This window comes from Heterodontus francisci, chromosome 2, assembly GCF_036365525.1.
Source record: "Heterodontus francisci isolate sHetFra1 chromosome 2, sHetFra1.hap1, whole genome shotgun sequence".
NCBI classification, from domain to species: Eukaryota; Metazoa; Chordata; class Chondrichthyes; order Heterodontiformes; family Heterodontidae; genus Heterodontus; species Heterodontus francisci.
In genome coordinates this window covers 17,817,180-17,830,025 of record NC_090372.1, presented here as the reverse complement: position 1 = coordinate 17,830,025, position 12,846 = coordinate 17,817,180, and the positions used below count along the sequence as shown (strand labels likewise).

Below are 12,846 nucleotides of genomic sequence, written 5' to 3'. Positions count from 1 at the left end.
TGGTTTTCAATCTCACCCAAATCTCTGGAGATACAAAATACATGAAAAGTTTTTTTTTAGGGATTGAGCAGGGAAAAGAAAATGAAGACAAGTCAACCAAGTCCAGTTTTATAGACTTAAAGTTGAAGGCAGCACGCTTCTAAAATAAAATGGTCAAAAACAGGTCACCTGTTAAATAAAGGCACAGCCTAAAGTAAGTTTAAGTATACATAGGTCTCTACTGTATTGCTCAGAAAGTGAAATTACTTAACCTGTATTGTTTTCTTCCTTTTTCAAAAGAACATATTGCCCATGTATTGCGAAAAGAAAGTACAAGTGAGTAGCAGACAGAACCATAAGGGAAATATCTCTTTTGAATATTAACATGATACATGAGATTCTCCCATTCTGCAACTTGTGTAAAGGTGGCTTGCCCCAGCTTTATCAGTCTGTTTCCCAGGAAAAGTGAGGAAACTTTCTCAAGGTTAACCTAAGGCCTGTCTACTGAGAAAGTTGAATGTCACTTCAAGTTTTGCAATGGATTCTATTCCATTATGCCACTGCAAAATGCAGTTAATCTGCCTTTTGGTAAGTCTATTTGCATATGGTTAACTCAAAACTGTTAATTATTTATTAAAGACAGTGCTCCTCAATTTTTGAGAGGTTTTCAACCTGTACAGACAAATAGGAATTGCAATGCACTCATGAAGATTTTCCCTTTAGGAAACTAATCCTTTGAGCAGACAGGTAGATGAGCTGTGCAACATCCTCATTCTAAGGCAGACCATCAGTTCTTCACCCAAAGAATTCAACAGTAACCAGCAACCACTAGCATAAAAGAATGCAACTAGAAACTATTTTTTTTTTTAAATCCTCGAATAACTCAAAAATAACTGAGTCATAATGACCAGGCACATCCCAGGGTTGATTCTCAGTCTCTGAGGCAGCAATAAGGGACCCCTGGGCTGAATGAGTTAGAAAAAAAAATAGCCAGGATGCCTGCTCCTAATTTGTTGTCCAATAATCTCCACTGGAAATGTGCATGTCTGGATCTTGGACGAGGCCAGGGTTTGCAATGATACCACCTGCAGTCAGATAGTCTGCCTACGCTCATCGCCACGGTTCGCAAATTAGCAATGGCCCAGTTAGATGAGGTGCCAAAAGGCAACTGGTACCTGTGGAGCCATATTCAATAAGGTACAAAAGTCTTCAGAAGAGGGGAAGCTGAATGGGAGAAAACTGGCACATAAACAGAATTTCTAAAACTATGGTGGGTCAGAAAAAGAATTAAAAGCTCTTTCAAAAGATTAGCCAAATGAAAACTTTAGGATTACTGCCCCAGATTCAACTATTGATCTGGATGAGTAGGTTCTTTCTGTACAGAATCCCAATTAGTCAGGAAACATTAAGGGTAGAATTTTCATTCTCCAGTCCTGATCCTGCTATTGGGATGAAATGCAGAAATGCCAGCAGCAGGACTCTGAGGGAGATTTTGGAGGAGGCAGCCAATTAAGTGGCCACCTCCGGGAGCCCCATTCAATTAAGGATGGCGGGCAGGCTCCCGAGACTGGAGGGCCACTAGAAGGCCATCCAGCACTGAATAATTGGCAGCCCCACCATCAGAGGTGGGCGCTGCTTAAGTATACAGGGAGGTGCGAGGGCACCTCCATTCCTGGTCACTGGCCACAAATGGGGGATAGAAGAAGGGCCAAAAGGGTTACAGCCATCGAACAGAAAGAAGAAAGCCTCCATGGTTATGGGCAATGCCACGGTTGCGGCCATTTATTAGTGTGGCACCTTCCCCCATTGAATGGAGACTCTGATGGCTACCAGGCCTGATGCTGAGAGGCCACCACCGTTTCATGCACAGCCTTCTGGCTCGACAGTACCCTGTACGCTGTCTGGCAAACCCTTAAGGCCTCAAAGGGCTTAATTGGCTACCCTCCATGGCCGGTTGAGTAACCAGTCCTGCCGTCACCCCGCCTTCTGCAGAATGTCATGGAGAATGGAATATGCCTTGGAATGGCCCGATAAGATTTCCCTCCCATTTTTGAGCCCCCTGCCCTGCCTCCATGGGCTCTTGAAAATTTTTCCACAAGAGTCAGAAGATCTATAAAACAGTTTGATATGCTTTTCCTGAGACTTGTGAATAGTTTCTGCAATGAGAAGCAACAGTAACTTCCCTTGCTGGTTGACTGAGACTGAACAAAGCCACTGTCCAGATGGCTGGACATTTGAACAGAACTCTCATTCTGGACTGTAACCATTAGGTCTACTTCCAGGCAGCCCCACTTGTCAAAAACTGCACAGATCTCCTGTGGGGTGCTGAATATTCGTCACCTTCTCCTTAGTCTCTGCAACTGATAGGTATTGAACCGAAAACATACAAAATTCAATTTGCATCAGTGTCACATCAAGGTGGCTATGGACTATATCCTGCACAACTCTCAAACGCAATTGATCACAATATCGTCACCCAGACTTTCATGATTCTACTGTGTGCTGGATTCACAATGTGATTAAAAAGCATCCCAATGGCTACAAGCTTGAATCTGTTTACATGCTGTAAGTGACGGGAAGATTCCAGACTTCACATGCCCAGAGTTTCAAAGTCAGCTCTCATTCCGTGTGAATGTATTAGTCACTAAATTTATTGATGGTGCAGGGACTTCTGCTACAGGCTAGCCAACGTGATATTGCTGTTTTGTGCTGAACCAATAGCAACTTATGGTAGTAGAGACGGATAAAAATGAATCAGGTTTGTCTGAGGCTCAGATGGGATTGTCTTAATTCTGACATGGTACATAAAAGGTTAAAAAAGCTTACTTCACAAATTCTCTCCTAACTTGATACATTGTTGGAAAGATGAGCTGGTTGGCTACTGGGCCGTTGCCAAGGGAGGCACTCATTTCAAATACAAATATGCTGCATAATTTGTTCAAATATGCGTCTGATCTGGATTTTTGTTGAACTTAACAGATAATTATTTATATTTTGGCTTCTTCCAGTCACCATTTCAACCTATCCTTTTCATCTCAGTGAATCTATCTAGAGCTTTCAAAGAAATGAGTCTATTTGGTAATCTTAGCAATGACTCTATCTGAAAGTTTCAAAGATTATTAGTTTCATCAGACACTTGATGAAATAAAAGGGACAAAAGAACAATCACATCTAATAATTAGTAAAAAATTTAGCTCAGCATGGAAGTAGCGAACGATTTATTTTATATTAAAAGCACTCAGATTTGCTCAACAGCTATTAAAATATTTCTTCTTTGGCCTCCTTATCTCGAGAGACAATGGATACGCGCCTGGAGGTGGTCAGTGGTTTGTGAAGCAGCTTCTGGAGTGGCTATAAAGGCCAATTCTAGTTTGACAGGCTCTTCCACAGGTGCTGCAGAGAAATTTGTTTGTCGGGGCTGTTGCACAGTTGGCTCTCCCCTTGCGCCTCTGTCTTTTTTCCTGCCAACTACTAAGTCTCTTAGCATGGAAGTAGGGAACAATTTATTTTATATTAAAAGCAGTCAGATTTGCTCAACAGCTATTAAAATATGCGTTATGTCAATTGGGGTAATTTTCTTTTTACTTAAAATCTTTGGAAAAGAAAATCGGACAGGTTCTATATCGAGGGGCTAATCCAAGGTAAGTAAAAACATTCAAGGCTGTAGAGAGCTATGACTCACCTTTGAGAATAATCCAAAATTAAAAATAAAAAGAGTAAAGAGGTAAAAGAAACCCAAAAATGTAATAGATACCAAACTTTAAAGAGGTTCAGCTATAATGGGCACATGAAACTTATATATAGAGCCACAGAAATGGTGTTCACTAATCCTGTGGTTGTATCCTGGGGCCCTGCTGTACTGCAGAACGTTCTGCTCACGTCAGAGTAAGAACTGTATGCTCTGTCCTTTCTCACAAGAAGACCTCGTGAAAAACAAGTTCTACGCTGACTTTCAACAATCAACTTGAGATTGCAACATAACATGAATGAGGAAAACCATTCAGCCCATCTTAATTCATTGATTCAGAAAGTTCCCTTGTTGTAGTAACCAACTGTTTAAGTGATTCCAAGGTTTTTGCTTCCCCTACTCCATCTGGAAGTCTGTTCAAAAATTGAGTGTTCTTTGTTCGAAGAATGATTTTCTTATGTTACTCTTAAAATTATCTTTTGCAAGTTTGAACCCGTTTCCCCTTGTTTTATTCCCACAGTTTAGTTTCAGGTAATATTTTGGGTTTACTTTTTCTGTTCCTTTAGCTTTCTCTTGCATAATTCCATAAAATCAACTTCAAAATGCCTCCTTTCCAGGCCAAAGTCCCAGTTTCCACAGACTTTTCAAATAACTCACATCCTGATGCTAGGAATCATCTTTGGTTCTTATCTGTACTGTCTCCACTGATTGAAGATCTCACTCGTTTCTTGGTAACCAAAATTTAATACAGTATTAAAGGTGCTATCTGACCTTAGCAATATACAGTTTGATCACTACATACAAAGGCTTAGAAATCTGATCACACCCAGAATCAGGTATGCAAGGAGAGGGGCATGCACTGTACACACCAGTTAATGGCAGTATGCAATAGTCATGATGGCGAAGTTGTGCAGTATGCAATAACAACTTGTATTTCTATAGCATCTTTAATATAGTAAAACCTCCCAGGACAGAACAAAATTTGACTCCAAATCACCTAAGATGATATCAGGGCAAATGTCCAAAAGCTTAGTCAAAGAGGTAGGTTTTAAGGAGCATCTTAAAGGAGGAAAGAGAGGTAGAGAGGCCAAGAGAGGTAGGGAAGGATTCCAAGAGCTTAGGTCCTAGGCAGCTGAAGGCACAACTGCCAACAGTGGAGTGATTAAAATTGGGATGCTCAAGAGGCCAGAATTGGAGGAGTGCAGATATCTTGGAGGGTGGCAGGGCTGGAGGAAATTGGAGAGTGAGGGATGAGGCCATGGAGTGATTTGAAAATAAGGACGAAAATTTTAAAATGGAGGCATTACTTAACTGGGAGCCAATGTAGGTCAGCAAATACAGGTGTGAGGGGTGAATGGGACCTTATGTAAGTTAGGATATGGGCAGCAGAATTTTGGACAACCTCAAGGCATGAATGAGCTGAAGCAGGTGGCAGAATTGGGCATGTAAGAGGTGGAAATAGGACATCTTAGTGATGGCGCGCCTATGTGATTAAAAGCTCATCTCAGGGTCTAATATGACACCAAGGTTGTGAAAAGCCTCAGACTGTTGCCAAGGAGAGGGATGGAATTGGTGGCTGGGGAATAGAGTTTGTGGCAGGGACCGAAAACAATGGCTTCAGTTTTCTCAATATTTAGACGACGACAAATCGGGATAGCCACTTGGGGGTGTACTGCAAAACTTCTTCAGAACAGTCCAGACAGCGGAAGTCTTACTCTAACACATCGATTGTTTGCTCAATAGCAAAGAGGTAGAGGCAGGAACCCTCACAACATTTAAGAAGTATTTAGATGAGCACTTGAAACGCCATAGCATACAAGGCTACGGGCCAAGTGCTGGAAAATGGGATTAGAATAGATAGGTGCTTGATGGCCGGCACAGACACGATGGGCCGAAGGGCCTTTTTCTGTGCTGTATAGCTCTATGACTCTAATACTGTTCCTTGTGGCAGCATGGCTCGCATTGTAGGCCTGCATTGCAATGCTCAGGCGCCTCAGAGGAGTAATGAGCCATATCTGGAAAGGATATCCCTTGTCGCTCAATAGCCACCCTGTAGCTTGACATCCCGGTTGGAATAAAGACAGCACAGAAGACTGGCCCTGGTTTAAAGAGTCACGCTTACTGCTGGATAGTGGGCACAGTCCTGCATGAGTTGCTGCTTGCGATCGCAAACTAGCTGCACGTTAAAGGAGTGGAATCCCTTTAGATTGATAAAGATACCAGGCTGGTGATAGGGAGCACGCAGGGCAATGTGTTGGCACTTACAGCTTGCCATATTGGAGACTTAGTTGGCTTTTTGGCGGCTAAATTGCTAGGCTCTTGGCTTCTATTCTATTGTTTTGGTGAGGTATATCAACATCCTCTTGGTTTGTTCATTGCTGCAATGGTTGAAATGTTTAGTGTCAAAGTCTATGGCTGGATTTTTCCTGCTAGCTTCAAAAGCAGCGAGGTGCACGTGCAGGATTTGACCCACGGAGCCACCACAATATTTAGCACGGTGGCTCATTTACATGGAAGGGGAGGAACTCCCGCCCCCAATGAAGTAGAGGGGGCGGGCGCTCCATCCTCGGGAACGGCATCCGACGCCACCACCAGCACCATTTTTAAAGGGCTTCAAGTCCTTCAGGTCCATTTAAATTTTAAAATTTACAGGTCTGTAAAAAAAAAAGTGAAACTTTATTAGCAGTTTCAATCCCCTCTCCCACCACCCCCCATGACTAATCAATCTATAAATTGCCCTCTCCCCACCAAAAAAGTAAAATCTCAATCCCGACGTTTCCCCCTCAAACTTTCTTCACTTTAACCTTCAACCCCTTCCCGCTATCCCCTCCACCAACCGCGTTAGTTTTTGCCGTTCTCCCTCCACTTCCATCTTGAAAACTTCACTTCTCCCCCGTGGCCATCAGCGTTCCGTCTCAGATCTCTCAATGGAGATCCAAAGGCGCGAGAGTTCCGGCAACCGGCCAGAATATTGGAACAGGACAGCCGTCACGAAGAGGTAAGTATTAATCCCTTTATTAACATAAATTAAAATATTTTAATTCAGCTACAGGGAGGCCGCCCGAGCCTCACCGCCGCTAGTAATATGGGATGGGGCCTTCCTGGTGTCGAGGCCCGTGGGGGACCTCTCCTGGAGGCATTTCCCCCCGCCCCCAACCACGACCCCCGAGGTCGTGGGGCTAGTAAAATCCAGCCCTATGAAAATTCCTAAATCACTTTCAGCTTCATTATTAGCTACTTCAACACTATTCATGGAGGATGTATGCCACCGGTTTTTCCTTCCTTCCTTCCAGCACCTAATCCTTTCATTCAATTTCATTCAACACGGTTATGCTAACTTGCATATTTTTGTGCAACTTATTCTGTAATTTATGAGTTTCCTCTTTTAATTCCATTGCCCCTTCTAGTTTGGTATCATCTGCAAATCAGACCACTTTGATTTGATTTTCTGAATCCAAGGCTTGGAATCTCCTTGGAACAGCAACGTCGTCGGACATGTAATGGAAATCTCATTTACATACCTAAACAGAGTTTCTACTGCACTTCCAGCCAAATACAGTAGCAGACTCCAAGGAAATTACTGGTCGAGGTCCCTTATGTAAATAGTGACATGAACAACCTGAATCATCTTGGAATATAATGTCCATTGATGATCAAACAAATAAAAAAATACTTCTCTTTGACACAAATAAGCTACAGAAGATTATCTGAAGCTGAAATCGAATGTGTAACACCTGAAATAGATAATGTTTATAGACGCTACTGGAACAGTTACATAGGCTTTATGAAGTCACAAATGTCAACAATGTCATAAACGTACAGTTCTTTTTTTTAGTGACCTAAACTCAATTGTTGTCATCTTTGTACACACAGTCACACACAAACCTTCTATAGCTTGAGAGAATGGATTCATAGATCTGCTGCTAAAATAGTGCCAATGATAATCCTTAGTTGGCTTTTTGCTATCGGGGAGAATGTTTGCTAACACAGCCTGCCTCTAGCAAAAATAGAGTCCTAATTGAACATGGTTCTATTTATTGAAAATTAATTTTCATATCTACTACAGATAAATCCACTTAATAGAAGAAAGCCATCTGCATCAAAGATATATATATATATCTGTTGCTCAAATCCACACCTGATTTGATGCAGCAGCAGTAAAATAAACTCTATTGTGTATTCACATACCATGTAGTATCCGCCAATGACTATGGAACAGTTAAATGTCTTGAGTTTTATGCATGATGTTAGTGGGAAAATAAACACTTCAATAGGAAATTAAACGTAGCTTACAAAGCAGCTTGAACTTTGTTATTCTGAATTCTACCAAATTCTGAAAAACCACGTGAATAGTTGTTGAAACAAAATTATAAAATAAAAGGGAACCAGGGATCAGAATACTTCACACTCCCTTTTCTTCGACAACAACTAACATATCCTCCCATTCTTAAACAAAATCCATGCAGACAATGTACATTACTACATGTACAATTCTCCACCCTCGCGCAGTAAACAATGCAGGGGCCCGACAGCAGGATTGTTACTTAACCAAACAGACAAACACTACAAACTCTCTTCCGACAAACAAAAATGTCAGATTGCATGGGAATTATGCCACATCCTGACCTCAACTGACAAACCCATGTGATAATTCCATTGCAGCTTTGCTATTCGTTCCCAATTCCCAGTCCCTGTTGGGAAATAAGGGTTTCCCCAGCAGGAAAGTATAACATGCTCATTTCAAATTTAAAAAGGCTTCCAGATTTGACTTCACCAAATTCCCAAATTTTACATTAGGTTCACTCAGATTAATTCAGACAACTTGGTTTTGGCCTGAATTCTCCGCCTGGTGCTGAGCTTAGCCCCTATCTACAATAAGCTCAACTTAGTAACAAGCGCTTCCATGAATAATAATTGATAGCGTGGGGCTCTTCAGAACTAAACAGGTTATATGACATTTGGTGAAAGGTAACTATTTTGTCCCGTTCAGCAGCCTTTTTTAGTGGAAGGAATTCAGTAAATGTGTGTCTGTTGTTAAGTGCCTGAGAAAGCAAAAGTTTTCAAATCAGGATATGATCCTTTTTGGCACTTAGTAGGCTGAATTTTCGTTATCGGGTTGGAATCCTGACGTTGGGACCACTTCTGGGTCCTGACCCTCCACAAGGCACCAGACAACCAATGCCATTTTCAAAGCGATAGCCAATTAGTGGCCCGATGGCACGTTCACCATCCAATTTAGGGCAGAGTTGGACATGGCAGGTCAGATTTAAAGGGCATATGGCAGCCTTTATTGTAGTCACCAATTTATCTCGGAATGGAAGAGAGAGGAAAGCCAGCAGGGTTTCCAGCGGGTCAGCAGCACATCACACTCCTATGCAAGGTCAGCCCCACTGTTTACAGATGCCTCCCGTGAGGTATTTATAGAGGCTGTGGCTGCAAAGTGGAGTATTCTGTTTCCAGAGTGTATGCAGAAGGCCAGCCAGCCAGTCAAAGCAGGCATGGCTGGAAGTAGCCCATGAAGTGAGCAGCCGTAGAGTTGTCAGCAGGACGTCAGTACAGTGCTGGAAGCGCTCTGATGACCATCTGAGAGCTGGCAAGGTGAATGCAACACAACACCCAGATGAAAGACCTCCAATACTATAGTGCTCAGCACTCCCACGAATTGAGCAGCCCGAGGACACACAGTGCTAAAGAACATCGGAAATATGCATGCCCTGAGCACCACTGAGCCATTGGCAAAGCTCACACCACAAGAACTTGGGGAGGAGGCAGCACTGAAAGTAGTGAAATCACACATGTGTTTGACCTACTGGAAATGATGAAGGAGGGAACCATGGTCCTAACTCTCTCGCTCTTGACCTTGCAGGAGAAAAGAGCACGCAACTCCAAGGAAAGGGCTCGTTCAGGTGGTGGAGTGCTCCATCTAGCTATTCTAATGTCCATGGAGGAGGCGGCAGCCCTAGACATTGCCAAGGGGTCAGCACATCAGGAAGTCAGCAATGGCAAGATGGGAGTCCATCCAAGACAGAGTGAAATGATCTTACCATCTTCGCTGTTTCCTTCATGCCAATACAAAAGCTCTAATGCAGAAGCAGCTGCTGACAGAGACAAGTTTCCCTAACCAGCTTATGTCTACAAAAGGGCCAGATGTGGATGGGGAGCCAGCACAGGAAGAAGCAACCGAGCCAGCACTATCACATCAGTCAAATGCACCCTCCACCAGCGCAAATACGTCCGTCTCGGTGGGGCCTCACATGAGTTTAGAACAGGTGGCAAACAGTGACCAACACTTCATGAAGGAGGCAGAGGCAGCTGTGGGCAGTCCCCCTCATAGGATGGAGGACAGACACAGCCATGCTCAAGTGGGCAGAGGTGTAGAGCCTCAGGAGTCACACACAAGATGGGTCTTCCTGGAGCAGCAGCAGATGTGTGCCCAAATGTCAGTGTTCCCTGAGGCAGTGTGGAGTCATGGGAAGAGAATGGAGGAGCCCTTCCACGACATGTGCTCCACTATGTCTCGGGCATATGACTGCACGAGCTCATCCACTGAAAGAGTGGCCAACTACGTGCAGAACCATATGCGGCATCACACTGAGTGGATGCAGGAACAGCACACTAACATGCAGAGAATATAGGCCACGTTCTGCAGCATTGATGGTGCAAAGATGTATGGAGTGGATGCCAGCTACACCCCAGCCGGTGGAACCCTTTGAAATTTTTGCACACCATGAAAGGGCTAAGGCAGTCAGTGATGATGTTGAGGGGGTCCATCCCTCAGGGGTCACCATCATCATCAGCCACTCCATATCCCCCTCTGACTGAGGCACCATCGATGCAGGAAAGCCCTGTGACCGAGGCTGCCCATGCATCGCCATATATGGGCAGCCTGTGGTGAAACCTCCATTAGCATCTGACGATAAGGACGACCATCACAGGCATCTCAGTCAAATGCACACACACGGAAGCAGCCTGCCTCCACCTCGTCCTCAGCCACAGGGAGAGCACCCATAGAGCGGACACAAGCGGAAGATTCCAGGTCAGTAGTATCACCTTCTGGCTCACTTGGGTGACTTTTGTTATGGTTGTATTCAGTTATAAAAAACTCAATGAAATGAAAAGGTTGATGATTGGAACTAGACTTGTGAGATTCCAATGTTCGATGACATTAAGGCACAAGAATGATGTGGGGGAGGGATGCAAATTAGTTTGATCATGGAAACTGAGTGGCAGGTGGAGACGTGTCTTCCTGGCAATGTGGAGAACAATGGAAAGACTATGCGTCGTGTACATCTTGATGCGCTCCCTCCCTCTGAGAAAAGTGTGTTTCTGAGCCGAGTGTCTTCCAGGATGAAGTGCTCTCAGGAGAAATGTGCCTGAATTAGTATGGCCCAAGCCTCCTTTCCATCCTGGTCAATGCTTTGAGGTCTCTGCTGGACCTGTGGAAGGCCTTACAACGCTGGTTCACTCTGCTCCACTACTTCCTCCTCCGGAGGAAGTATGCTGCTCCTCCACACCTCTCAATAGGGTCAGGTTATGAAGAGCGCAGCAGACCACCACCATCCTAGAGACCCTTGAGGGAGCATACTGGATTGCACCTACCGACAGGTCAAGGCACTGGAACCATATCTTCAGGAGTCCAATGGCCTACTCTATGGTCACCCTGAGGCTGAGATGGCAGCAGTTGTAGTGCCTCTGTGCCTCCAAGAAAGGGTTGCCTATAGGTGTCAGCAGCCATTTCTTCACTGGATAGTCCTTGTTCCCAGAATCCATCCATGATTCTTTCCCATGCCATGAACAGCTATGGCACCCACAATTGCCTAAGGATGAAGGCGTCTCAGCCTCTGTCTGGATACTGTGCACACACACCTGTAGGAAATGCCTGTGGTGGTTACACACCAGCTGAATGTTGAGGGAATTGAATCCCTTCCTATTTCTAAATGCCCCTGGCTGCTCAGCCAGTGCCTTGATGGCTACATGGGTGTAGTCAATAACCCCCTACACTTGAGAGAGCCCAGCCCTCTGTGCCTGTGTGGCCCCACCAGTGGTGGACTTTCAAACAGAACACCAGTGACCTGCCTTATGCTGTGATGGGCAGCAGCTTGCAAGATGCCAGTCAGGTCTGCTGCCACTCCTTGAAAGGACCAAGAGGCAAAGAAGCTCAGCGCCACTGCCACTTTAACAGCAACTGGCAGGGTGTGCCCATGCGACTGGTGAGGAATGAGGTACTTTGCCACCAGGCAAACAATTCTGCTACCATTTATCTTGATGAGTGCATCCTCCAGCAGCACTGATACTCTGTAATTTCCAGGAAGCTCATTCTTTGGCAGTATGCCATAGGGTGAAGATATCGCCTTCGTGCCCTTCCTGCCCCTTTTGCATCACCGCTACGTGTCTCAGGACCAATGGGCTGCATTTTCTGCTGGAGCAGCTGCTCCTCTCCAATTCTAAGTACCTCAGCCCTATATCCAGGGATAACCTTCCTTGCCACCAGATGCACAAAAGTAGCTGCCTTAACCCCCTGCTATGCCCACTAACCCTTAGAGTTCTCTCCCCCTCCAATTGGTCCAGTGCCTACAGATTAAACTCTCTGCGACCTCTGCACACTCAATGGTCACTGTGTGTCACTGCATGAAGAACTCTCTGATCTTTCACCCTTTTATACACTGCTATTAAATGCTATTAAATCTCCATGACTGGCTATCTGCTACGATGCTGCCTTTTCATAGACACAGTTGCGACCCTGTGTGTTCAATGTGACTTCCCTCTTAAATCACTTTCTGCTCTTCAATGAGCTCTCAATTGGCTCATTTGCATGCTCAATTGTTGACCTGCCTTTCGGGTGGATTGCCGCTACACAGTACCCGCGCGTCCACCAAAAATTGCTAGGAGGTGGGACTGCATCAGGAAGGTGGCAAGCCGCTCGGGGATATAATATTGCTGACACACCTGCATCAGGTCCCACCTCCTCAGCCCAAGAATTCAGCCCAGCTTCGCTTCATGCCAGAATGGACCAGAATCATAGAATAGTACAGCAAAGGAGGCCATTCAACCCATTGACTCTGTGTCGACTATTTCCAAGAGCAATGCAGTTAGTCCCATCTCCTCCTCTTTGCCCATACTTCTAATTTTTTTCTCCTTCATGTATTTACCAGATTCCCTTTTGTAAGCTACTATGAAAT

At 44.6% G+C, this 12,846-nt stretch overlaps 1 protein-coding gene across 1 annotated transcript in view; it reads right to left on the bottom strand.

The window, feature by feature from the left end:
* The window catches only part of gmds (GDP-mannose 4,6-dehydratase), a 780,658-nt gene that overhangs the window by 673,543 nt on the left and 94,269 nt on the right, over positions 1–12,846 (bottom strand). The gene's annotated exons all lie outside the window — the stretch shown is intronic.